We start from the raw sequence: 25,510 nt of genomic DNA, 5'->3' as shown, positions 1-25,510 counted from the left end.
TATGTTCAGTGAGCACTGAAGCCTGGTAAATATTCAGTTTTTAATGGCATCCACTTCTATTTTGTTCACTGAATTATTGGGCTGACCTTAAATTAGAGATCTGGATGGAGCTGAATTGAATATCGTGAAGATGAGTGTAATTACCTTGCTTCCCTTTATTCTAATTCATTTTATTTTTTTAATTCTTGGTCTGTGTGACAAACTGAATGTCAGAGTCCTTGTGGGTTTATCCTCACAGTAACAGAGAGCAGAGCTGATAGAGCAGATAGTGGCACAAGGGAAGATATATCTGCATTGCGGTCAGGGGCGTGACTGCAGGACCTTCCTGCCTTCCTCTTCATGGAAGGCCTGCAGTTGTATGTACTGTCCAGGTGTCAACACAGCCCAGAGAAGAATGCCAGGGCTCTGGCACCTGCAAATGAGGCCCCTGCCTTCCAGGGAATTTCATCCAAACCAGCTACACCCCAGGCTAGAGTAGCAAGGCAAGTGCATCTGCCCACCTCAACCCACAGCAGAGGCACGGCCCTGGGATGTATTTGGGGCTGTCTTTCACTGCTCCACAGAGCCACTTCAGTCAACATCTCTTTGTACCTTCTAATTAACTTCAAAAACTTTCTAATTTTTTTTTTTCAGGCATATATTTGAACTTTCAAGTATCTCCTGAGCTCCCCTCATAATTAGTGCTATCTAACCTTCCATATTTTGTCGCTGACACCTTCTCTCACAACTACTTCTCCTGACCCACTTCATCTTGGGGAAATAAGACTCAATACTCTTTGATAACCCATCAAGTAACAAAACCCATGTCTAGTCAGTCAGGGAAACTTGGAGTTACCACATGTACACAGACACTCAGCACAAGTAGGTGTAGGAATAGAGAGAGTCCAGCTGGTTAATGAAAATCTGTACAGCAGGCAAAAAGGAAGAAGGCCAATAGGAGCTCCCAATAGCCCTAAGAAAATGTGCAATGGCCTTAGCTGTGTTTGATGGTAAATGGGACATGTCAGAGCCAGCCTGGAAATTACCCCTGAAGACCATATTGCCTCAGAAGTTAAGTATTAGCAGCTGCATGCATATCATTAACCCCTCACCTACCATGCGATTTTGCACTTGCCCAGGGCCAAAGACGTTAAAGGAGGGTTGGCTGATTTTCCTACAGGGGGTAAGAAAGCTGCAGGACTTACAGTGCCCAGAAAAGAGCACCCATGTACAAGTGCCCTTTCATAGGACATTAATGTGATAGCACTGAGCATTTCAGGACTTTCAGCTGATTTGAAGGTTAATACCCCCATTCAGCCAAACAGCAGGATAACAGGCTATATTCCATGTTTTCCCAAATATTTTACAGTTCTGTTCAAGCATGTTGCTTTATCATAGTACTAAAGGTATGGGACTTATTGTCTACGTTGACTTCGTTGTTTCTTGGCTGTGTAAATTTTTTATTAAGCAAACTTCAGAAGCATATCTTGACCTATAGGGGGTCAAGATATAGAGACAGTGTCAGGGAGAATATTCAACTACAATGCAAAAGGGAAAACTGCAAAACAGTTTTACTGTCCACAAAGAGCCATTTGGAAAACAAAGGACTTTATCATCCTAACCCTCAGCATGAATCCAAATTTACTCCACAGACAGCAAATTCAGTAGTGAAAGCAGCCTAGAGAAGGGCATTGGGGCTCATAATACCTAATGTAAAAAGGTAGAACTATCCATATGAACTCGAACCTGAGAAAATGTTCTCATAATTTAATGGCAGCATAATAGACTGTGTCCAGGATTTTCTATTTTAGCCTTCCCATGATGTCTGAGACTTCACAACCATATTTCTAAAAGTACAATATCGTCTCTTTTGCCTGCTATTCTACAGAAACTTTTTTAAAGTTGTCTAACTAAGGGCCATGGCCATACACTTTGATCCACAAATGAATTCAGCATAAATGTGAAAGAGTGTGTGAGGAATTTACACTATCTAACTTAAAAGTCTAACTTCAGGTACCCACACTAAGACCCTATATAATCAATAGAGATAGGTGACAGGCTCTTCCTGAAGGCCATCCACAGGAGTGAACTCTAGTGCTCCACAATTACCTATAATTTTTTTTAAAGTTTTGATTCTATTTTGTCTTTTCCATTTTAAATTTTTGAAAAATATCAAAAAGAAGGGAGGAAAAATAAAGAAAATGGCAAACTATGAAAAATGTACCTTTTAAATTGAAATTAAAATTTCAATTCCAATAAGTCATAGGAAAACTACTTATACTGACTACTAATTACCTAAAGGTATTTTCTTATGATAAATGTTGGTGAAAACTGGTGTGAAAGAGTCAGAAGCAAATAAAACTCAAAGAATACCCATGGAAATTATGCATAAAAGCATGCGCTATTGCACCACTGTTTTCTTTAAAATCTACTACAAGCTTTCAAAGCACAAGTTTACTGCATCTAACATAATAAGCCTGTTCCATACACAAAGTTATTATTGTTAATGGATCTGGACATGCTCTGTAATGTCAGATCTCTAAGAACTCAGTACAGAAATACCCATTTACAGCAAGCCCAGCAAACAAGAAAATAGCATCAGATCTAATTCCTTCAATTCATAGCAGCAGTTGCACAGTTTATCATCTTTTCTAATTCCCACTTAGAAATCAATGAATAGGCTCTTAATAGATTCTTTTGGCTTTTTCTAGGGCAAAACAGGAAATAACTAATAAACTGGGATTTATTAACAAAACATACAGGATAATGTTTGAAAACCCTTATTTATTCATCCTTCTTAGGTGGCTGACTCAGGTATGAGCAGCAAAACAACTTCTTTCCAGATGAACAGCATGCACCAAAACAAAAATAAAATTTTTATCTACTGCTTGCCCACAAGATAAGCTGCATGATTGCAGTCTTATGGTATTCAGATACTCAAACTGAGGGATCTACCTCAAGCATCTGAATCAAAATGTATATTCCATAATGCCACATCCTATCTAAACATAGGACCTAGGTTTTACAGCGAAAATTCATCAGCTGCCAAATGTACAGGGCTGCAGATGCAATCCAGGCTGAAAAGTCTTCCTGCTGAATCCAAGACAGCAGCTCAATCCAAGACACTGTTCTGTTCATCTGAGCCCTTCCTGCCAAGTCACTACATCTGGCCCATCAGTATGTTCAACTAGAGGTTTCTGGGAGCAGCTTTCTCTGGCTTTGGGGTTAAATAGCAAAATCTGGATCCTAAATCAACAGACCAGATTTGTAAGCAAATATAAGCACCATATTTTAATGCAGTTTGCTCTGTAAGTCCCTCTCAAAAAGCAGTCACAAATTAAGGGTATCTACTCTTACCCCCACAATTCTTTTCTGTGTTGCCAGTAAACTCAGAAATAGAGGAGATTACTCTTGAAAGGATTTCTGTCTTATTTCTACACTAACAAGGCATTAGTTTATCTTCCTAATTTCAGAATTTTTCTCTGAGTACTGCTAATGCTTTATTACCCAGCAGCAAACTTACAAAAAGGTATCAATGTTTTCATTGCAATGGCTAAAAGGCAACTGTTGTGCAAATTAGGCACCTTAGAATGTATTTCTAATACTCCAGTACAAGTAACCATTTAGAATACATTTCTAATACTCCAGTACATGCAGCCATTCAGACCTCCAAGAAGCAGGCTGAAGCCTGGGTTACAGTCATCCAAGCTGGCTATTCTGGAACATGACAAGAGTACTCACAGTTCCGCCACAAGACCAGACTGACACTTTGCGCTTCCAAATTTGGGCATTTTCAAAGCTGGCTACAAACCTTTATTTCCTTCTTTTCTATTCCAAGACACACTGAACATATAGGAAGATAACTCAAAGATTTGTAAGTGAAACCCCAATTTCTCAGTGGGACAGCTTTCTGTGACAGCCACAAATTAAGGGGCATTTTTTTGACTTCTTAAAATACAGCATGATAAACTGAAATGCCTGCAAAGAACTTGCTGTGGTCCAGTAGATTCACACAGTGACCTGAATTATTTTCAGCATTAACCTGTGTTATCACAGTGGAATTATTGAGGTAAGATTGAGTTCACACTTCTGTTTGCCTTTGTTCCCTATGGTCATTGATATCAAATGCCATCCTGCATGTGCTGTGAAAATAGATAGTGTCATCATTGTATTAGGCACCGTTAAGATGTATCCAAATAGATATTTTTCCCTAATAGATGGAATCATAGCCTAAGTTCTAGGTAGTCCATGTCACTGATTTGGTAAAACAGCAAGTTCTATCTGTCTGAAAATGTAATTTTTTTATTATATCATATTTCTGTTATAACCTATTATAACATTATTTTAATATAATTATTTCTATAACTAACATATTATTTTTATATATAATATTATGTATTGTAATTTCTATTATAGCCTATTTTTTATTGTATCAGCTCACCTGAAAAAGCTAAGACCTGTCCCTTCAGATCTTTCAGTCCTCTCTAATATTCTCAGACTATCATGGATATAATTCTACACTTCATGTTCTTTTAACTAATATGCTCTTTCCATTTAAAATAAAACCTAAATAAGTAATAGAAAGTAAGCTACTACTAAGTGTGCTAATAGACCATATTCTGAGCTTTTTAGCTATTTGGTATAAACTGAATTGCAGAAAAGTTATATAAGGGTAGAAAAGAGAAACCTGGTCTTAACAGCCAAGCTTGAGCCAGCAAAACCAGTAAATGCTGAAAACCTTGTAAACAGCAAGGGTGGCTGAACGCTTTAACTTTCTGTTGTTAACTGGGAGATGTCTTTAATAGTAGTGCTGGTGAGTCACACCACTGAAAACACGGGAAGAGACGCAGTGCATTAGAAACCTTGCCAGAGCCCATCACGTTAGAGGGTAGAAAGCTGAGATGGACAAGGAAAGCATGTTATGTAAAAGCCATCATTTCCATTAATGGGCTTGTCCAACCATAGATTTTTGATTTGGGGAGTTATTGTTCTTGTAAATATTCATCTGGCTTTAAATGTAGCCAAACATATTCTGCTTCTGTGATTTCCCAATCTGTATCCAGTCATAAGAACTGCAGCAAAACCTGGCTCTAAATAGAGATAGCGAAGAAATCATTGAATCTCTATCTCTGCTTGAAACATTTTACAGTCTCTTAAGATGTTGGCTTCTGCAATGAGTGGACAGGATTGTACAAAGCTGAACTCCCAGGCTTTTTCAATCACATCCATCTTCTTGTACATCAGATTATTTCTGCCAAGCTGGCTGTGTTTTTTTCCAAGCAAACCCTAACTATCAGGGAGGTCTAACACACTGTTCCTTTACCATCAGTTTTGTTTTCAAACACACAATGGTTTGGCATGACTCCAGTCACCACCAGGTGATTTTTGGCCCTTGCCCTTTTTATTATCTGGTATCTCTTAGGGAACTGCAGATGAAACCAATAGAAAAGGAGAGAAAAAGAAAAAGCAGGAAAAAAAAGAAAGACCTTCTCCTTTGCTTTCCTGGTAATGTGACATCTTGCCCTCTTGCACTGCATATTTCTGTCCAGCTGATGCTTTGTCCTAGTGGAATCGTGGTTCTGGTATTAGCTCCAAATGGTAGGCAGGCATTTTCATTAAAAACAATTACTATTTCCAAACAGGAGCTGGTTCCTCAGTTCCAGCCATTCTTGCTGTAAAACGTTCAGCTGAGAGGAGCAGATTGTTCCTGCTGAAAATGAATGGAATCTGGCAGGAAAACCTCATGTTTTTCCAATCCTAGTTTTTTACAAAGAAAACACTGGGATCTTGTTGAAAAATCACAATTGTTTTGGTGTGCACATAATTTTTCTCAGTTGAACTGTTTCCAGCTACAGGAGACAAGTTTTGTGCATACATATGTGCATGTGTGTGTGAATATATATGCATATATCTGCACAAGCATACAAGATTTTGTATCTAATTGCTATGCAAAAAAAAATATTAATAAGTCAAGGAAGAGTAAACTTTTTTGTTGTTGTTAAAAAGCATTTATGCAAATTGATTTTTTTAATAGCTTCCACATTATGAACCTTCAAAAGAAAGTCAATGAGTAAAATACTATATCATAGTAACTGCTAGCCTCTCTTTTAATACTAGGAGAAGAAAGAGGCCAAGGTGACTGAACTGTTTATCCCTTGGTTGTTCTCGGTAACTTAGAAACATTGTCAGACTGCATTATTCTGATGAAAATATCAAAGGAAAGAAAACAGAGAAGACTATTACATTCACAAAAGGAACGAGCTGCAGACATCCCCATATTGATCACCTGTGTGGATGCTGCCATTTGGTAATAAGTGGTTTTGTTTACCTCAGACAGAAATAGATAATAGGTCAGGCTGACCTTGTGTCCATGTGAGGGTGGAAACACCTCCTTCTAGGAGCTGTTTTCGCCCTTTCATGTGAAGCAGTCATGCCAGGCAGGCTGGATGCTGGTGTGCCTTGTGCCTGCTGCACCTTGAGAGTTTCAGGGCACTCCCCAGGCAAAGCTCAGCCCACCATATTAGCAGCCTTCAAATCAGGTTCTGACCCTCTGCACCAACAAACAGGCAGGATCCTGGCACTTCACCTGTGGCATCTCCAGCCACAACCTTCAACACAGTGAAACTGCCTTCACCTGCACCTGACAATCAAAGTTGCCCAGAATTAGGCAATAAAACTTTCTCTACCAAAAACGTGCAACAACCTAGTGCAATAGCACAGAACAGCCCACAAGCTGATCACTTCAAGGATGTGCTGCCTAGCCCTCTGATGCACTTCGATCACAGCTGCAAATATAACCAGTCATACAAAACACTCTTGAACTTTCTGAGGCTGAGAAGTTGAGTCCCTGGTGCAGCCAGCTGTAAATCACCAGTTTTCACCAATCTTTGGGTCACCTTTTTACCCAACACAAATAAATCACAAAGGATATTTAAATGGAAAGGATGACAGTATTACAGTAACTGCTCATTTTAAAAGCAATCACCTGACAGAGAAAGGAAAAATAAGAAGCATTTCCATTTTCTGTTATTGCTCACCTAGTAAAATTTCTTGTCTCCCTTTCAGATGTTCTCACTCCAAATTTCATCATTATAACAATAAAATTAGGTAAGTTTACAGCCAAAAGGAACCTTAAGAGATCTGCTGGTCCAGCTCCTTGCAGCAAGGCAAGATCAACTACCTACACCTTGTCTGATGCTGAATTTGGACTTAAAAACCTTGACAGAGGAGTCCAAAATATCCCTTGTGAGTTTGCTGTTTCAATTGTTTGTCCTGGAAATAAGCATGCAGACCTACCCACTCAGCACAAAAGCAACCACAAAATGAAGCATTGCTTCTGTGCTCCCTGCCAGCCTCTGGTCTGAGCACACTGCTCCATCTAAGCCCTAGGACCTTCCTGGGTGAGCAGGGGTCAGCAGCTTCCCACTGTGCAGCTGTGGCACACTTACCACAAGCCCAGCCTCAAGATCCCGGCTGCCTTGCGTTGCACAAGGGCCACAGTTTCATTGCTCTAATAGGATATGTCACCTTGCAGTCAGAATTTGAACGGCACAAAGTACATTGAACAAGTTCACTCTTCCCATAATTTAAAATCAGACACTAAATAAGGTGTCAGCAGGCTTCCCACAAGGATCTACCTGTAAAGTCTTTATTGTTGTGTTTGCTTTGAAGTCAAGAGGAAAAAAATTCTTGTTTGCCAACTTATAATTCAAAAAATGCCAGAAGAATCTTCTTTCAAACAAACAAGATGCAAAAGAAATGCTGGCACCAAAGTGGTGCAGTCTTGTGAATTATGGAGTTATGGAATCATTTTGAAAGTAAATTGTATGCTACATAAATGTTCATGTTAATAAGAATAGATTTCTTCCACAGAGGGGGAGATACAGATCAGAGACACCAAAACTGTTTATGGTCAGCCATCGGAACTGTTTACTTGGTACACGGGTATGCAGCAGATAATAAAAAGAGGACATTCTAGTGTGGAAGAACTATATAATAAAAATGAGGAGAAACCTTCTCTTTTTATAAAACACATCTGAGCCTGCAGTCCTGCAACACCTACTGCACAACAAAACTATTTCTGTCACTTGCAAATCTAGAAGCCTGCCTTTGTCAGCCATTTGCATGTGAGGGATCAGAGCAGCCACTGCTCAAGTGAATCAGTCATTTTTCTTGAAAGAAATTAAAGCTCTGAGCCCTGCTGAAAGAGTCCTTTTGTATTTTTCCAGCAATTCTGTTATGTTTTCCATTTGTTCTGGTTTAGTCTGATTTATACCATTCTCTGGTGTTTGAGCCCAACAGCTTCCATTTTAGAGATAAACAAAACACTGTAGGGGCATTAAAAAGGCAGATACCAGACACCAGTTCAGTTCCATGCACCAGAGCATTCACCAGCACCTGAGCACAGCTGTGCCCAGCAGGGCCTTGCACTTACCTGTGGAAAACATCTCATTGTAAGTGCTGATCCTGTTTCTATTGTGTGTGTGTAACCACACATGTTTTTCTGTGAGCACCTAGTAGGCCTGAGTATGTACAGAAGTACAGAAAGGCTATATCAAAAGTTGGGAAGTTTGCTGTTTGAAATGCCATTTTGGAGTACTACCAAAACGAAGCAGACAACAAAAACTACATTAAGGTACAATAAGCCAGATGTGGCTGTTGCAACGCAGCTGTTGTGGGGTACCTCCAACCTTCTGAAACACGCAGCACAAGAACATATTACTGACAACTCATCCCACCAGCAGCCTCAGCCTGTGGCAGCAGCTCTGTGGGAATACCAGGACCAGCAGAGAAGGAGCACAAGAAAAGCTTTTCCAACATGAATGTAAAACCTGAGGTCAACGTTCTCCATTAGCCTGAAGAAAAAGATTTGGTTCAGGCAAGCTGTCAAACCCCACACAGCCTTCTATCCATGTAAGGTTCTTCCTGACAGGAATTAGCTGTGCACACAGCTCTGCTAAGTGGTGGCCTTCAGCACATGAAGGAGCCACAAGCTGGTGGCACTCTTCCAAGGACCTAAACTACGGGCACCTGTCCTTCTCCTGTTAAACACAGCATTTAACACTCACAGCCAAATCTGCACCTCCTGGTTTTTGCTTTATCCATGGCCTATACAGTGTTTGTGAGCACTCCCCACTTCACTCCAGGTCAAATATCCCAGCTGAAACCACAATTTCCAGTTGTGTAACTAACGCTAAAACAATTTAAAGAGTGAGGAAACAGTGACCTTTGAAGAGGAGGGCAGTAATATCTTCTATGGGGGCATCTAGATTCAGAGGAGGATAAACTTTCTTTGGCCATAAAGGTGAAAAACCTGCAAATCGTTAAGTGAATGACCAAGTTGTTTTCCTGCAAGATACCTCCAATCCTAAACTCAAGTGGAAATCAGACATCACCAGTTGTGACCGCAACTGAAGTCAAAGGCAGTTTTGTCATTGAGTTTAACAAAACTAGGATTCACCCTAGGGTAAGGGGCATTGTGTTTTTCAGCAGCCACTCATGTGGAAATTTTGTTTAGATGACTGACTGCCTGGAAGGTAGCAGTGGTAGACCACATAATACCAGAAATGTTTCTGTTAACCCATATACTCCAGCATTTGAAACTGCAGATATTGAAGTACCCTCTTGTCCTCTAAAAAGAGTATGTTTCTATACCCTTGGCTTCTTACTCCACCTGAAGCTGGTTGTGCACCTGAGATACCTAACCCGTTGTTCAGCAGTGCTACTGGGTCTGACTGTTTATCAAGAAACATCAGGGAGTTTTTATGTTCTCACATTGTAAATAATGTGACAGACCTTGAAAATATAATGTGTCTTTTTATAGCTACTGTATGCATTGTGAATTATAACAACTCCTGAAAATAGAGTTGAAAATAGGCTGTTACGTTCCTGCTTCATGTTCACTCAAATTTTGTTGAAAAAAAATCCACTTATATTATACATTGAGAGCATAAGAAATGGATAAGACTATAATAAGTTGGAATCTAAAAATTAATCCAACAGCATGGCTAAAAAATTCTTAAACTAATTTGAGGAATTCATCTGGTACCTGATGATCAGGCTCCAGGTGGAAAAAACATCTGAGCTCAAAAGAACTAACATACATATGAAAGGATATTTCAAAATTCCTCTGAGCTGTGAGTCAGAACAAAAGTTCTTGTCCTTTCTCATGGTTTGACCTCACTCAGCAACAGAAATGCAACCAAAGTCCTTGGCAAGACTGCTTGCTTGAGCATTGGCTTTTCAGTATAAGTCCTACACTTGGTAACATGCATAAGAATTTTTACATGTGCAAATACAGTTTGGTATTAAAACTGCCTTGAAAATGCACATTGTGTAAAGGTTAAAACCACACTGCAGTACAATACAGCTTATGCTTAGCTGAGCTGATTTTACCTGCTGTAATTAGAGAGGGCCTCGCATAAATAAAAGATAAAAATCAGAGGTGGAAGCAAAGTATCAGAAAATTCAGAAAGGTTGCAAAAAAAAAAAAAAAAAAAAAAGAAAGCAAGAGAGCTCTAAATAGCAGGCTTTGCATCTTGGGCTTCTTTCTAGTTCAGAAGCATCCATGAAACCTTCCCCAAGCTTTTGTTAATTTCTTCAGTCTAGAAATTAGAGCAGAAGAGAGGGTGTCTCACAAAATTTCCACCATTTCCTGCTTCTCCTTTTTGCAGTGAGTTCCTTAAAAGCACTTCTGTGCTTCCACTATTGAGTCAAGTCACACAACAGGGTCAGAAAGAACCCCAAATTTCCTAAACACCATTCCTAAGGCACAGGAAGTGCTCCTTGGCTCCTTCACGTTCCTGCCCCCTCAAAGAATTTTTCCATCACTATGCAAATGAGGGGAGATGCTCCCATACATCCCTCTCCCCTTACAAACTGCCTCTCTTAGAGGTATATTTTATGTCCACCATCCCTCTTTAGCTGCCAAGGAGCTTTCCACCTCATCACTAGTGCCTTACAGAGCAACCACAAAACCCCGCAGTACAACAGAGCAGAGCTTCTATGGCTGGGACAACTGCTCTTTTCATCAATTCTTCAGCAAACCAGCTGATCATAAAAGCTATTCTTGACTGGGCTGCCTTTGTAATACCAGTCACCAGGAGAACACAGCACTTAGGATTGGCTGTGGCCCTCACTAAAAATACACTGCATTCTCACACAACAACAAAAACTCCCACAAGGGCCAATGGACAGCAGACTAAAAACAGTAACCAAAGCTTTAAACTGCACAAATTACAAAGGTAGAAGAACTGAAAGCAGCATGCCACTAAAAGCCATCTGCCATCTTGGCCCGCCCATGTGTCCCTTCTCCCCAGCAGTGTTTTATATTAGTAATGATGTCTCTGTATTATGTATGACAGAGTCTCTGCTGCTTTGAGAAGCAGTAATATAGATGCTCCTTCAGTCTGGTGCTTTGCATATACACACTAGCTGCGGGAGCAGAAGATCTGCCTCCCATGTCTCTCTCTCTGGATCTAGTTCAGTTGGAAGGCAATATTCACATGCATATATTTTCCAAATCACATGTACATGCTGTATTATCAGGACTCCCATGTGCATTAATAATACACAAAAATACACAGAAGTAAGCATGGATTCAGCCATGATATAGATTAGATGAGGCAGGAAGGGACAACAGAAATACGGGAAGAATCAGCAAATGGTTATTCTGATTATGGCCAGTTTTCAGAATATAAAACATGGTTTAGGTTTTTTGATTAATTACATTTATTAGAAGGTTAATTACTTTACCTGTCATTGAAGTTGTCATTTATAAGAGTCTTTGAAGTGAATTCTCAGAAGAGTTTTGAAGGAAGAGAAATACGAAGCCAGCCATTAGAATAGTCTGAAAGAAGCTTCAGAAATGGAGACAAGGATGGGGCACAGTAGTTCCATAAGGAGAAATACTCAAGATAACTCTCAGTGATCAAGCACAGGCACAAGAAACAGTTTCCCAGGTTAACACCCCTGTAAAAGAACAAAGAAGGGGGAGAGAGGATCCATTAGCCCTGGAAAGGTAACATGGTGATCTGTAAAAACTGCATTTTTTTTCACTACCTAAGCTGATAGGTTAGCTCAGGTGTTTTCATGCAGCCCTGCAAATACCATCCGAGGCAAGAGGCTGTGCTGAGAAAGGACACTGACCAGGGACCAGAAAAAAGACCATAATATTAATCAGAGGAAAAAGCTTATCAGAAGCAGGTTCAAGTGAAATTACTACTTTTGCAGCTGACCTCAGAAACCACTGCAGGAAAAAGAAGTGAGTTATTGGCAAGTTGGTGGAAATGTTTATTTGTTAATTATACAAGTTCATTAATTCAAAGCATTGTGCAAAATACTCTGCCTAACCCACTGGAAGTGTGAGAATCCAAAACGGTTTACCTGGGGTTCAGTGGGTGCTCTCACAAGACACAGAGCTTGCAGATCTCTGGTACCACATGACTACAGACATTAGTTAGTTTACCTCCAACTTTCTGCTCAAAGAGATCTTCTCCTGCTCCAGTAACTTCCTCAGCTTTCCCAGCTCACTTGAGGAGACTTTGATGGACATCTGAGTAACTGTGGTTTTGTAAGGAATGTGCCATCACCACATCTCAACTCTCTCAGGAGAAAGGCTGAAGGCAAGGGATATATCCAGGATGAAGGCAGGGAGGACTGAAGAGGTGGACAGCACAAAAAAAAGAGGTGGAAAGATACAAAAGCAAAGGAAGGACCAGACAAGGAAAACTGCACAGGAGAAAGAGGGAGGGAGAGGAATTATCAAAGAAGAAGGAAAATAGAAACCCAAAGCTGAAAAGGTACATCATGTGTAATGGTGGGTAACCAGCAGCTTAGGGAAGAACAAAGTCTGCAAAAAATAGGACAAAGAAATAGCATGATGGAATGGTTGAATTCATGAGGAACCAGAGGAACCAGAGAGACAAATGAGCTGTCCATGTTCAGAAAGACAACAGCAAAGGATATATAGTAGATGTGGTTTTCTATTTCCTGGTTAGAGCATTTATCACTGTTAGAATACGAGAATTGTTCCACAGCTGAGTTGGAGATCCCAAGCCAGTGTAATCTGTATTTGAGCACAGGATGTTATATACTAGCAGATGTCCTCATTTTCAAAGGTCCTAAAAAAGCCATCCTGCGACAGTAAAAGTTATTTTACTAGATTCATAATTTGGACTCATCAAGCCCCAGCTCAGAGAACTTCTGGACAAGAACAGCTATTTGGCTAGCACACAGTATGGGTGAATCTGTTCTTGGAGTCAAAACTTTTTAGGTATTCTCCCAGGCAAGCTGCTCAACTTGTGGCTCCTTATACCTGTGAGATGAGAACGTCTAATTCTATAATTCCCAGGAATATTGGCCTAGGTATAAGAAGTGCGATGAGATCCTCAGGAGAAAGGATTAGTTTTAAGTCCAGAGAGTTGACATTTACTTTTTTTTTTCCAATCTGCTGTTTCTTGTAACTCCAAATCAAAAAGGATGTGATGGTGCAGGCGACTGGCGATAGCATTGTCACAACAGCGGCATCGCAGTACAGAGAGCCCCAGCTCAAAAGGCAGGAGGAAGCACATGAGTTGCTACATCAGAAAGGACTGGCAGCACAATGCCCTGTGTGGATGCCAGATTCACTGCTCTCTGAAAACTGCACTTTCAAATCCACCATTCGCCTCATGTTTGAGTTTAAGGTGACGGTTATAGGGGAAAAATATATTTTAAAAAATATTCTAAGCCTGAGACTTTACATTGCTCTTGATTCTTGCAGCACATGGAGGAAGTCAGCAATTTTGCACTGAAATGCCATTGAAGTGTTGGTCTGGACTGGGCTTTCTCTTGGCATTCTGGCTGTTCCTGCCTTTGTAAAAACTATCAGGCAAGGGTTTGTTTCTTTGTGAGAGATTTAATGAAGCTACAGACATCTATTTTAGCCAAAATGATTTCATCTGTTTTTCCTCCAAGGCTGCCCAGCTGAAGAGTTATCATCAGCATTTTTCTCATCACAACTGTCAGTCATTGGTTGATGACCAACCTACTATTCACTTCTTCCAGCCCCTCTCCAGACTCGCAAACATCAAACAGTTCAGATGTAGATCAGAAAAAATAGTATAAATAAAAACTAGTAGAGAAAATAAAAACTCAAACTACTCTTCAGAGATCTGTACATATTTTACTTCACACTGAAGGTATTTAAGAGAGAATCTACAGGCTACTTCCTGACTTCTGGGGATGTTGAGCTTCAGGCTCATGGTTTGGCCTCTTTTTTTAGCCAGGAAAGCACAACTTCGGGATAGAGGAAGAATTGCTTATGGATCCAATTACAGGACTGAAAGCCAGGAAACTGTGAATATCAATATTATCACCAGAATTTTCCCTTGTAAATCACTTAATTTCAATGCCTCCTCATTCCTGTGTCTGTCTGAAGACAGACAGACTTGCCTACTTTTAAATAAGTCTCAAAGTTACTGGCAGAGAATCCCTTAGGCCAAAGTCAGATTTGATTCTTGAGCACTTGTCAGGAGTTGAATATGTAAATTCCCAAGATTAGAAAGAGCAATTTCAAGGTAAAAGAGGACCTGTTTACAGGTTCTGAAGAAGCTTTGGGGAAGCCCAAACATGTTCAAGATTGATCTTGTAGACAGTTCTTTTCTTACTGACCTGAGATTTGTGTTCTTTATGTAGCACTGGACTACAGTTGGAGGCATTTTCTTCCTGTCATTTGGGAGTGCAAAAATGTTGCATGAAAAATTGCTCATTTGACAGTCAAAACATTTGTTTCAGTACTGAGAAACATAAGAAACATTTAGTAAAAACATCCTAAGAAACAGAAATGTTTCACTTATTTACATAGGCATTAATGCTAATAGAAAAACTAAACGGGGGTTGATATCAGGCAATATTCTCTTAGTCTTTAACTCCCATGGGGTATTACAAGGAGTTGCTGCATGGGCTATGATATTGCAAGCTGGGCAAGCTTAATTTAAGATAAAATACTTTCAGAATTAAATAATAATAATAATTTTTAAAAATATGCAAGCTTTTCACCATCCATTTTTATCTAGTGAGAGACAGACCCAAGAAATGTGATAATATACCTGATGTACTCGGTACAGAATGTCTGGTAATCAAAATAGGTCAAATGCAGGGGGAAATTTTAGAAATTCTTAATAACATAAAGTCATTTGGCAAGATTCATCACTTTTTAAGGGTGCGTTACAAAGTGACTTTTCTTGATGTAAAGTACAGCTATAAGCAGATATTTGATCAATGTAAAAACATGGATCATCAGTCCACCAACATCAGAGACATCCTGATTTACTTAGATCAGCTGCTCTGCCAAAAGCTGTGTCTTCAGGATGATTAGGTCCTGCCTATATGCACGAGGAGCGGCCAACTGCATTTTCATTAAGGCTCCCAAATGAAGCGGGAAGATCAGGATGATGATGCTGGAAATTGTGTACTGCTGATTTGAATCCTAGCAGCATTTGCTTAGGAGTGAAAATAACTGCAGAAGCCAAGTTGAAACTAATGGGGAGTTTGTTTCAAAAATTTACTTTTCATCATGAAATGTTACAGTTTCAAAGGCACAGTCCAAGAGTGGAATAACAGTGGGTGTAAAAATTCCCTTGCACATTTGGAGAGGGATCCATCTCACACCAATGCAATGTAAACAAATATAAAACACATAACAGAGCAGATCTCTAGTTTATTTAAAGGAGCTCTATTCCAAACCACAGAGAGATAGTTAATAATTCCGCAAAGACAGCCTAGAGAAGGAACAGAATTAAACCCCAAAACAGGATATACCCATCACTTATTGGAGAAGTTGATGAAAAAATACACTGGTTTCTCCAGCAGTGTTGGAAAAAGACACAGGCATTAAAATTAAAAGTAATATCCACAATGAAAAAATAAGCAAAAAGTAAGAGATTATGTTCTAGCCCCAGCTGAAGTGTATACAAAACAAACAAAACAGAACTTAATGATACACATAATTTCTCCTGAAAAGCAGAATGTGAGGTTACAAAATCCCCCTAGAAATACAGAAAGGCTGGCAGGAGACCTTGCTGAAAGCAATGAATTATTTGCAGTAATCACTACCCTTAAAAGCCCAGACGTCCAGAAAGAGTCCAGAACATTCCAAATTTATTGGGGACAACACCTCCTGTTTTCCAAGCTTTCAGAGGGGCCCCAGTAGCTGCTACCTCAGCCAAACTCATGTAAAATTATTAAAGAAAGTGAAAAAAAGATTAAACTGGAAATAAAAGGTGAGTTGAAGAGTCCTTAGAATAAATCAATAGATGAATATTAAACAGTCACTTGGATTAGAAAGTACATATTCAAGAGCTCCAAAACAAAGATGTTACTAAGTTACTGAGGGAGGCCTGTAACCAAGACCTCTATTCTGTCTCAGTATCTGAAAAAAGAATAGGCAAAAAATGTGAAAATACTGGTATGTTTCCTAAGGGCTCCATAGAAGACTGAATGAGAGATCAGGACACCTGACCTCTGTAGCAGATAAATTGCTAGAAACTAATATAATGAATAAATTAGTAAACACATATAAATATTATGTTCTGGGGAAAGATTCCACAGTTTCTACAAAAAGGAGTCATCCCTCACAATTTTTTATAAGTATTCAATGAGCATATGGACTAAGACAGTACCAGGTCAAAACAGTGTGAACATCTCCACTTGCAGTGAAGCCAAGCATGCCCAGAATAAGAAGTTAATAGCAGAAATCAAACTGCACAATTGGTTTTCCCAATGGAAAAAGGTTTCAAGCATGTTCTTCACTCTTACTCATAAACAACCTGGGGAAGCAGTACAAGTGAGGTGACAAAGTTTGCTGGCAATACAGCATTGCTCAGAAGAGCCAGAGCTGAAGCTAATTGTGAAGAGCTGCTGAAGGATGTCATGAGCTAAGATGAAACTCAGTGGTGGGAAATGGCAGCTAACACACGTGGGGAAATATAACACTAGTTATAGGTACACAGTGATCAGCACTGCCCAGGAGAGAGATCTTGGAGTCACTTTGAATAATTATAAAAGGTCACCTCAGTGCCAAATGCTGTCAGAAATGCCCAGAGGGGCTTTTAGGAATTGCCAGGAAATAAAATGAGAGAAAAACAAAATGAAAAAAAAAAAATCCATCTTGCTGCATAAATCTACAGTGCACCTGCATCTTGAATACTTCTAGTCTCTATCTCAGAGGACAGAATGCTTAGGAATGTTATGAAGAGGGGTGAAATAGCTGACCATAGGCACAGGAGAGCTTTTTTTGCAGTGAGAAATGAGACTGTAGCTCATCAGACTGGAAAAAAAATACAGCAAAAGAGGGATGTGATAAAGTTTACAAAAGCATGAATGGTAGTAAGAAGGTGAACATGGAATGATTATGTTAATACAAAGAGCTGGGGCACTCAATGAAATTATCAGATAGAAAAACTTTTTTTAAAAAAATTATTCTTCATGCAACACAAATTCTGATATTTGCTGATATTTCGCAACATGGTGTTGCGAAAGCCAGAAGTATAAATGGGTTCTAGAAAAATGAATGGAGAAATAAATCTGTGAGAGACTATTAAATACAGTGCAATCAGAAGTTCAGAAAGTTTCTAAAGTCCTGATTGCCAATATCTTGGAGGGTAAATCTTTGGGTTGCCTCTAAATTTTCAGAAGGTGATGCTGTTGCTGCTTTATGTTATGGCTGTCCTTCAAAACTGACCAGGAAATCTAGAGTGTGTCTTATGCAAAGCATGTAGTCACATAACAGAGATGTTCTCTATCCTCAAAAATATAGCCTGTGTGGGGAGAAAAGCTGTAAAAGTCAGGACACTCAGCTTCAATTTGCTGCTGAATCTGAGAAACTCTGGATTTTTTTTCAAGCAAGTGTCATTGCTTGTACTAGGTAATCAGAAATTATGGGATGAGATAAAGAATAGCAAGATGTTGTAAACAGGGTGGCTCCTGAGAGTGCCAGTAAGAGTGCCAATAAGATGCATTTACTTTGGACTTACTTTAAGAAATAAGATAAATAATCAACCCATAGAAATGCTTCACACCATAATACCCAAATTAGCAGATTTGTAGTTCAACAGTGTGAAGAAACCAGCTCAGATCAGGACTGGTTGATGGCAAGTGAGCCATGGTTTAGTGCACAAAGTGGACTCAACTGTGATAAATATACCAAGATTTAAGGATACTATGGTGTGACTTAGATGCTCCTTCAGTTATGCACAGGAAAACCATGCAAAGCCATTAGCTCTCAGTTCATGGAGCAGGATCTGAGTGCAGCAGCTTCCAGCAGGGACACTACTACCCACCATCAGCTAACGCTGGACAGGCTTCACGGAGCATTGGGATTTGCTCTCTGACTACACCGAGTGAAGGCTGTGCTGCTAAGGATAAGACCAGGCAATATCTCTCTTTTCCCACAGAGATACTGGAGCCAAGGGTACCCTGGCCTATAGCACCACAGGGCTGCAGGCATGATTTGACACAATAGGAATGGGAAAGAAATCTGCTATTGTGACCTCTCTTGCTGCAGCTTGCCATGGCAGGTAGGATATCCACAGAAGTTAAAGTCAAACATGAGGGCCTGTTTCACTCTTCATTCAAAGATACAGCTGCTGCATATCCAGAGGGATGCTCTCTTCCCTGCTTCCAGGAAGGATTTTCTGGTTTTGCAGCCAGGAGTAAGACCATCAGCATGTTTCAAACAGGTGATGCATGGAGAAATAAGCAATTTCAGAACTGATCTGAAAAGAATCAAAATAGTGTAAGATGCCTAGTGACAGATGAGGAAGTAAAAGAAGAAGCTTTCTGCTTCTGTTATCTTTTGCCACTTCCTATTAATAATTTCCCTTGCACATCATTCTCTTCTTTCCTGCTCAGTAGCTGATATGGCTTCTTCCTTGCTGACAAGTAGATACTCATCACCTTAGATTCCCCAAGTTGGATTCCAGCTAGCTATCTGGAGAAAATGGTTTCCATGCCTGTTAAAAATGTCCTAAGAAGCTTTGCCCTTCCTCACTTAAGTTTGTGTGCATTGCAAGGCAACATATTTATTCCCAAAGAAGGAGATCATTAAAGGCAGTAAAAAAATAAATCATGATAGTAGAAAATGGAGAAATCACAATCTTTGTTCCAATATTTTCAAGAGAAACTTGAGATCACATGGATAAAAGTAGTATTCTGAGAGAAGTTGCATCTGAAGTAGACATGAGCAATGAACAGAACTTGTATTGTAACACTGCTTTTCATCCTCTCTCAGCACAGAGTGTCTCATAAAAGAAAAAACGTGCAGCCTTGGCCTGAGTCCTGTGTGTGGTTTTGAGGGCCACAAGGTAAGAAGGATGTAAAGCTATTAGAGTGTCCAAAGGGTAATGAACAGGGTGAAGGATCTAGAGGGGAAGGCACACTTAGCTTGTTCAGCCTGGAGAAGACTGAGGAGAGACCTCACTGCAGTTGCAACTCCTCATGAGGGGAAGAAGAGGGACAGGCACAGATTTCTGCTCTGTTGGTTCCCAGTGACAGGACCCAAGGGAATGGCCTGAAGCTGTGTCAGGGCAGGTTCAGGATGGATGTCAGGACAAGGCTCTTCACCCAGAGGGTGTTTGGGCACTGTAACAGGCTCCCCAGGGCAGGTGGTCACAGCATCAAGCCTGGCAGAGCTCAAGAGGTGTTTGGACAACGCTCTCAGGCATTTGGTATGACTCTTTGTGGTGTCCTGGGCAGGTTCAGGAGTTGGAATTTGATGATCCAAGTGGATCCTTCCAACCCAGAATATTCTGTGATTCTGTGATCCCAGAGACCCTCTTTCCAACTCTCAAATATGGATGAATGTGAAGTATTTGCATGTCTTCCTTGCACATGAACATGCTTCCTTGTGCATTTAAAAATATTCATGCAGGACAATCACTGCATGCACCTGAAGGTTTTGATTGCAGTTTCAGAGTTGTATATAAGCATTTTGGAAGCATGCAGTCAAAGCACAGGCACAGCACAGCATAGAGCAACCTCTAAGGGTCCCAGCTGCAGCAGGAGACCAGATAGAGATGGATGAGAGAATACTTCTTACTGCATACAAGAATGGAGTTCCCAAGGGAACTGCCATAAATATTTTCACTGTAAGACTCTGATCCTTGTATATTTATACCCCACAAAGTATCCCCAAAAAGTGCACTGAAAAAAAAACAGCATTTCTGCAAAAAACCCATAAGGAAATCAGATTTAGAGTGGGACACTTCAAAAGCATATTTCATATCACGATAGGTCTGCCTCTCATTAGGGAAAAGGACCCCATTTTTCAGGGAAAAGCTCACAAGCCAAGCTGGTGTGTGTGGTAGAGAAAAAGAAAGAGGCCTATTTTCAAGTTCAAAACACCACACAAAAGCAAGGTCATGTTTCCAGCAGTTTTGGTGGGGTTAGGTTACATCCAGTTCCAATGATGCTATACATATCAGACTTTAAAATAATACCTCACTTGATCTTACTCAGTAGAAAAGACAAACCACATAAAACAGGTGCTAGAGAGCAATGCAGCCTCCCCACCGTTATCTGGTTTACAAACAGTAAACTCTTTAGCCCTATTATTGTTCTCTCATTTGCCACATTCTAGCTCCAAAAGGCACTCTAGTTGTCTAAATTGTTAGCAGCTTTTATAGCCAAAGATAAGTATCCATCACTTTTAATTTTCATCGTTGCATCTGTTTTGTCATTTAGCTGCAGCAGGTTGTATTACAATGATTAATGAGGAAATGGATACAAACATTTTTATTTCGAATAGCAGCTCCCGGACAAGATCTGGAAAACAGAACCAAGCCATATGATTGTAAAAAAATAAATAAATACACACACACACACAAACCTAAACAAGTGGGCATTGTGCCACTCTCTCTGTGAACACCCTTGAAATGCAAATATCTCTAGAAAGAAAGAAAAAGGTGTATTTTTCACATTTGCTCATGTGATGGTTTGTTTGCCTGTTTTCGTTGGAGGGGGGTGTTTTGTTTTACAATTATTTTGGCCCCTTTTATTTCACATAAATGTCCAGCTCAAGTGTGCCACATCAACAAATGGGTTCATTTATCTTTCAGGGAAAAGCCAAACATTGCATTTCTGTTCAGAAAAGGTAGCATATATAAAATGTACTGCTAATAGCAGAGGCCTTTAGCATGAAAAATAATAAATTTTATTGCTCTCTTTCAGACATTTGCTGTAAACATATTTCATCTGTAATTATATTCCCAAAAAAAGTATTGTAGTTACCTACAAACTTAGAAGGCAAATAATATTTTAAAATTCCTGCTGGATGGAGAAAAGATTGTACGTGCTTTTTGCAGAAAGCAGAAGAGTCTTTCAGGTTAAATCCCCTTTAGAACAATCCTTCAATTCAAAAGAATTAACTTTATTTCCTTAATACTGGTATTATATTCACTAAGTTCAAAGATTTTTCTAGGACAGCAAGAAAATTTATAAAAATATAGCCACAGGAAAGAATTATCCATCTAACAAACAAAATGTGTAAAACACAGATGAAGACTATAATATTAGACTGAGATAAATAATTTAGCTGGAGACCTATTAGATTCTACACTTTCATGTCAATGAAGCATTTGGCCTACCGATGTATTTTTGCCTACTCTGCCAGGCAGGGCTCAGGCTCTGCAGGAGAATACAGCCGTGGATCTCTGCAGGAAGAGAAGACCTTTTTTCCCAAGTAAAATGTTCCCTAACTCCACAAGGGAGGTTGGCAGTAGATCTCAAACTCTGGCCTGTCTTTTTAATACCCCTACAATAGCTCAGTTGGATTGAGACCAGCTGTTGGTGCATTACCATTTGTAAATGCTTTAAGCAACTACTCCTTGTTTTCTTGGCAACACGTACTGTGAAGGGGGGGGGGAAAAAAGCACTTTCATTCAGACATTAAGAATTGCTAGATGCCAGCTTTGGCTTACACAAGCTATTGTTTGCACAGCTCCCTTCAACAAGTTTTCACCAAAAAAAAAATCCTGTAGAGATAAATTGAGCCCCTAAAATTCTGATTTACATTATCTACTTCATTGGAAACAAGATTCCTTTTTTTTAATCCAATGATTTAAGGTCACAGGTCTTTCAGAGTTTCAGTTTCCACAACACCCCCACAAAATCAACCAGATTGTTTTAGGAATTAAAATTATAACTTTCTTACTCACTGTTTAAAAATAACAGTGATTTTTTTTCCTGCTAATATAAGCATAAAAAAAAGATCTAAAATCAGATTTTGAGCATATGGAAGCTTGGGTGCAGGGGTAAAAAGAAAACAAAAATTACATTGGCATTATACTTCAGCATTCGAGAAATACTGAGAGTCTTAAAATACCAGATTGATAGATTGGGTTGCCACAGTAAAAAGAGCCTAGTCACAGTAGAGAACATACACCAACATTTTTTATGATTATTATTGTTGTTCTTGTTCAGATATAAACAGTTCCAGTGACCTTTCATTGCCTCATCCTTTCCAACCACCCCTACTAGAGCTTGGTGTACTGGAAGTGTCTAAGCATGAATGCGAGCATCTTGGTGGCTGCAGCTGCTAGTACAATAGGATTAATTTGCCATCCACCAACTCTAATGCCCTTCTGTTTCATCTTCTTTCCCCACCAGGGGCAGTGGTGACAGCATCTGTTCCACTGTTATTTTAGTGGCGCCTTTCGTGCTGTTATAGTTAAGGGTCTGTCAGCATTTCCATTACACACACACACGCACACACACACACACACACCACACACACACACACACATTTCTTGAGGAAAGGAATGGCTCAAATCAGCCTCCAGGAAAAAAAAGAATACTAAATGCATTGGGGTTGACAATGGTATGAGTGTGTCAGAAAAGAAGCATTTGTATGTTTGATTTTGTGGTATTATTTGAGAAAAAGAAATGGAGATACAAGAGGCTCCAAGTAACCTATTTTGCATTTAGCAATGGCAAATAATGGTGGAAGTTGATTTGGATTGCTCTATAATCACAGAGAAAGCAACAATGCCAAAATAAAAAAAAGTCAAAGGAACAAAATCTAAATAAGGTAATTGTTCCCTACCAAGCACCTTCTTTTTGGTAATTAATTTAGACGACAGGATACTACTTTAAAAGCATCTCAGACAAGATTTGATGAACAGATCAGCAGTTGTGGGTGACCAACTCTAAATACCTATCAGGAGCCTCAGATCTCTAAGTTGAGAGTGGTAATCACAGAGTATCCACCACTGCTCTGGCCAACCTGTGCCAGTTCCTCGCCACCCTCAGAGCAAAAAACTTCCTCTACTATCTAAACCTACTGCCTTTCAGTTTGAAGCCATTCCCCCCTCACTACAGGCTCTTGTAAAAAGTCCTTCTCCATCTTTCATGTAGGCTCTGTCCAGGTACTGAAAGGGCACAGTTAGGTCACCCCAAAGCCTTCTCTTCTCCAGGCTGAACAAATCAAATTCTCTTTGCTTGTAGGAGAGGTGCTCCATAGCTCTAATCAGTTTGGTGGCCTCCTCTGGACTTGCTCCAACAGATCCATGTCTTTCTTTGCTGAGAACCCCAGGGCTGGATTCAGTACTCCAGGTGGGGTCTCACCAGAGTGGAGTAAGGGGACAGAACAAGAAGAACAAGTTTTCTGCAGGCAGTAAAGAACACCAAGAGGTAACAAAATCTCCCACTGCCAGGAGTGGTTTGAGAACCTATAGGTGGCAGCTCCCAGCCTCTCTGATATGTGTGGGATATAAAGGGTAATGCTTTCTGCAGTCTGCAAGACACAGGCTCATCCCACTGGTGCTTTGTGGGAGCTGTTGCCCACACACACATCTGACTCATGAACAAGGCTTTCTAGCCACAAAAGGAACAGAAAAAAAGCAAGTGCTGGGGCAATTAGAGAACGGGTCAACTTATTGCAGCTAAGAAACCCTCTGGAAGATGATAGGCTTGAGGTTAAGCCACTTGGGGCTGCTTCACAGACCCCACAGGTGGTTTCTCTCCTCAAGCTATGCCAGACTTTCCATGTGAGATGATTTTGCATGTGCGGATTTCCACCTAATCCAAGAGAACTTTGAACTAGCAGAACTCATCTGAATTCTCAAAATAAATGCCCTCTTCTTTGGCATGCTTCACTACTGCAGGCAGGTATGACTCCTGCAACGGAAGGTAGGAATCATGTTTTTCCAGAGATCTCTCCTTACAGAGAGAAATTAACAGAAAATTTAGAGGGTCAACACAGATCTTTCCTAGTACCAGAGTACTCACTATAGGATTGGTATAATCTGTAATGCCAGATGTGAGTCTCCCCCTAGTCATACCAACACCCTACCATTTACAGCACTTTCTGCAAATCTCTCCAGCATTTTGAAGTAATAGTGATGATTTATCTTGCAAAATACAGAGACAAAAGAAATTTAGAGTTAACTGGGGATTTTCAAACTAGGAGGGTAAAAAAAAACAGTTAAGCAATTAGTTTGGAGGCAAGGCTCTGAAGCAATGCAGATTTCTTTAGTTACAATCATGGTAGGCACAGTCCAATCTCTGTGATTCAAAATGGATTAATAACATGATGTTTCTTTTTCAAGTTACATTATCAAATACCTAGGTGTCTTTTGTCACATCACTTAACTGCTCTGCATTTCAGCATCCTCATCTGTGAAATGGAATAGGTAATTAAACACTCATGAATGCTTTGGGACTCTTTGGTGGAAAGAATTATTATGGTGTCTTATTACTGTGAGACAACATGCAATTGTCTCAGGTCTCTGTAACAGCTGAGCCTAAACAGAAAAGGAAGAAAAATCTAAAAGCTCCACTGAGATCTTCTGCCCTATCCTCTGCAAGATGCAACTACTACTTCAGTCCATTTTCCATGCTGAAGAAATTGCTCTGAGGTTGATCATGCTGTGAAAATATTATCATGTTGCAGGACTTTCAAAACTAATCTGAGAAAGGATAAAAAAATAACATCTCCCAGAAATATTGCATCCATGGATGGTAGGAATTATTTAAGATATGACTGAAAAGAGGAAACTCAAAAGAAGAACACATCATATAAAGATATAAAGCCCTCCCCTCAGGAAAAAAAAAAACAAATCTAAAAGCAGCAGAAACCCACTCCCCACTGTACAGACATTTTCCCAAAAGCTCACAGCAATGAAAAACATTTTATATTGTCCAAAATCATGCCAGCAGAGAGATCTAGGTGGCTACTGCCCACCTCACAGCACTGAAAAAGCAAGTGCCCAGTGGGTATCATTCTCCATTATCTCTCAAACCTTTGCCACCAGTGTACAGATAGAAGTGACGGAAAAATGAAAAGTGTGTATATTGTAAGCATTGGTTAAACAACCCCACAGTAATTCTTATTTGCTGGAGGTTTTAGAGAGCAGATGTAGGATTGGCAGGGGCTGGGAGCTGGCTATATTGTTCTAGCACATTTAGAGCCAACACGGAAAGAACACGGAAAGCTGCATTTTTGTGTGTGTATGCATGTGAATGTCTGTGTGTACGTGCATGTGTGTGTGTTTGC

The sequence above is a fragment of the Agelaius phoeniceus genome, chromosome 3 (genome assembly GCF_051311805.1).
Source record: "Agelaius phoeniceus isolate bAgePho1 chromosome 3, bAgePho1.hap1, whole genome shotgun sequence".
NCBI lineage: Eukaryota > Metazoa > Chordata > Aves > Passeriformes > Icteridae > Agelaius > Agelaius phoeniceus.
Note: the sequence above shows the minus strand (reverse complement) of the source record.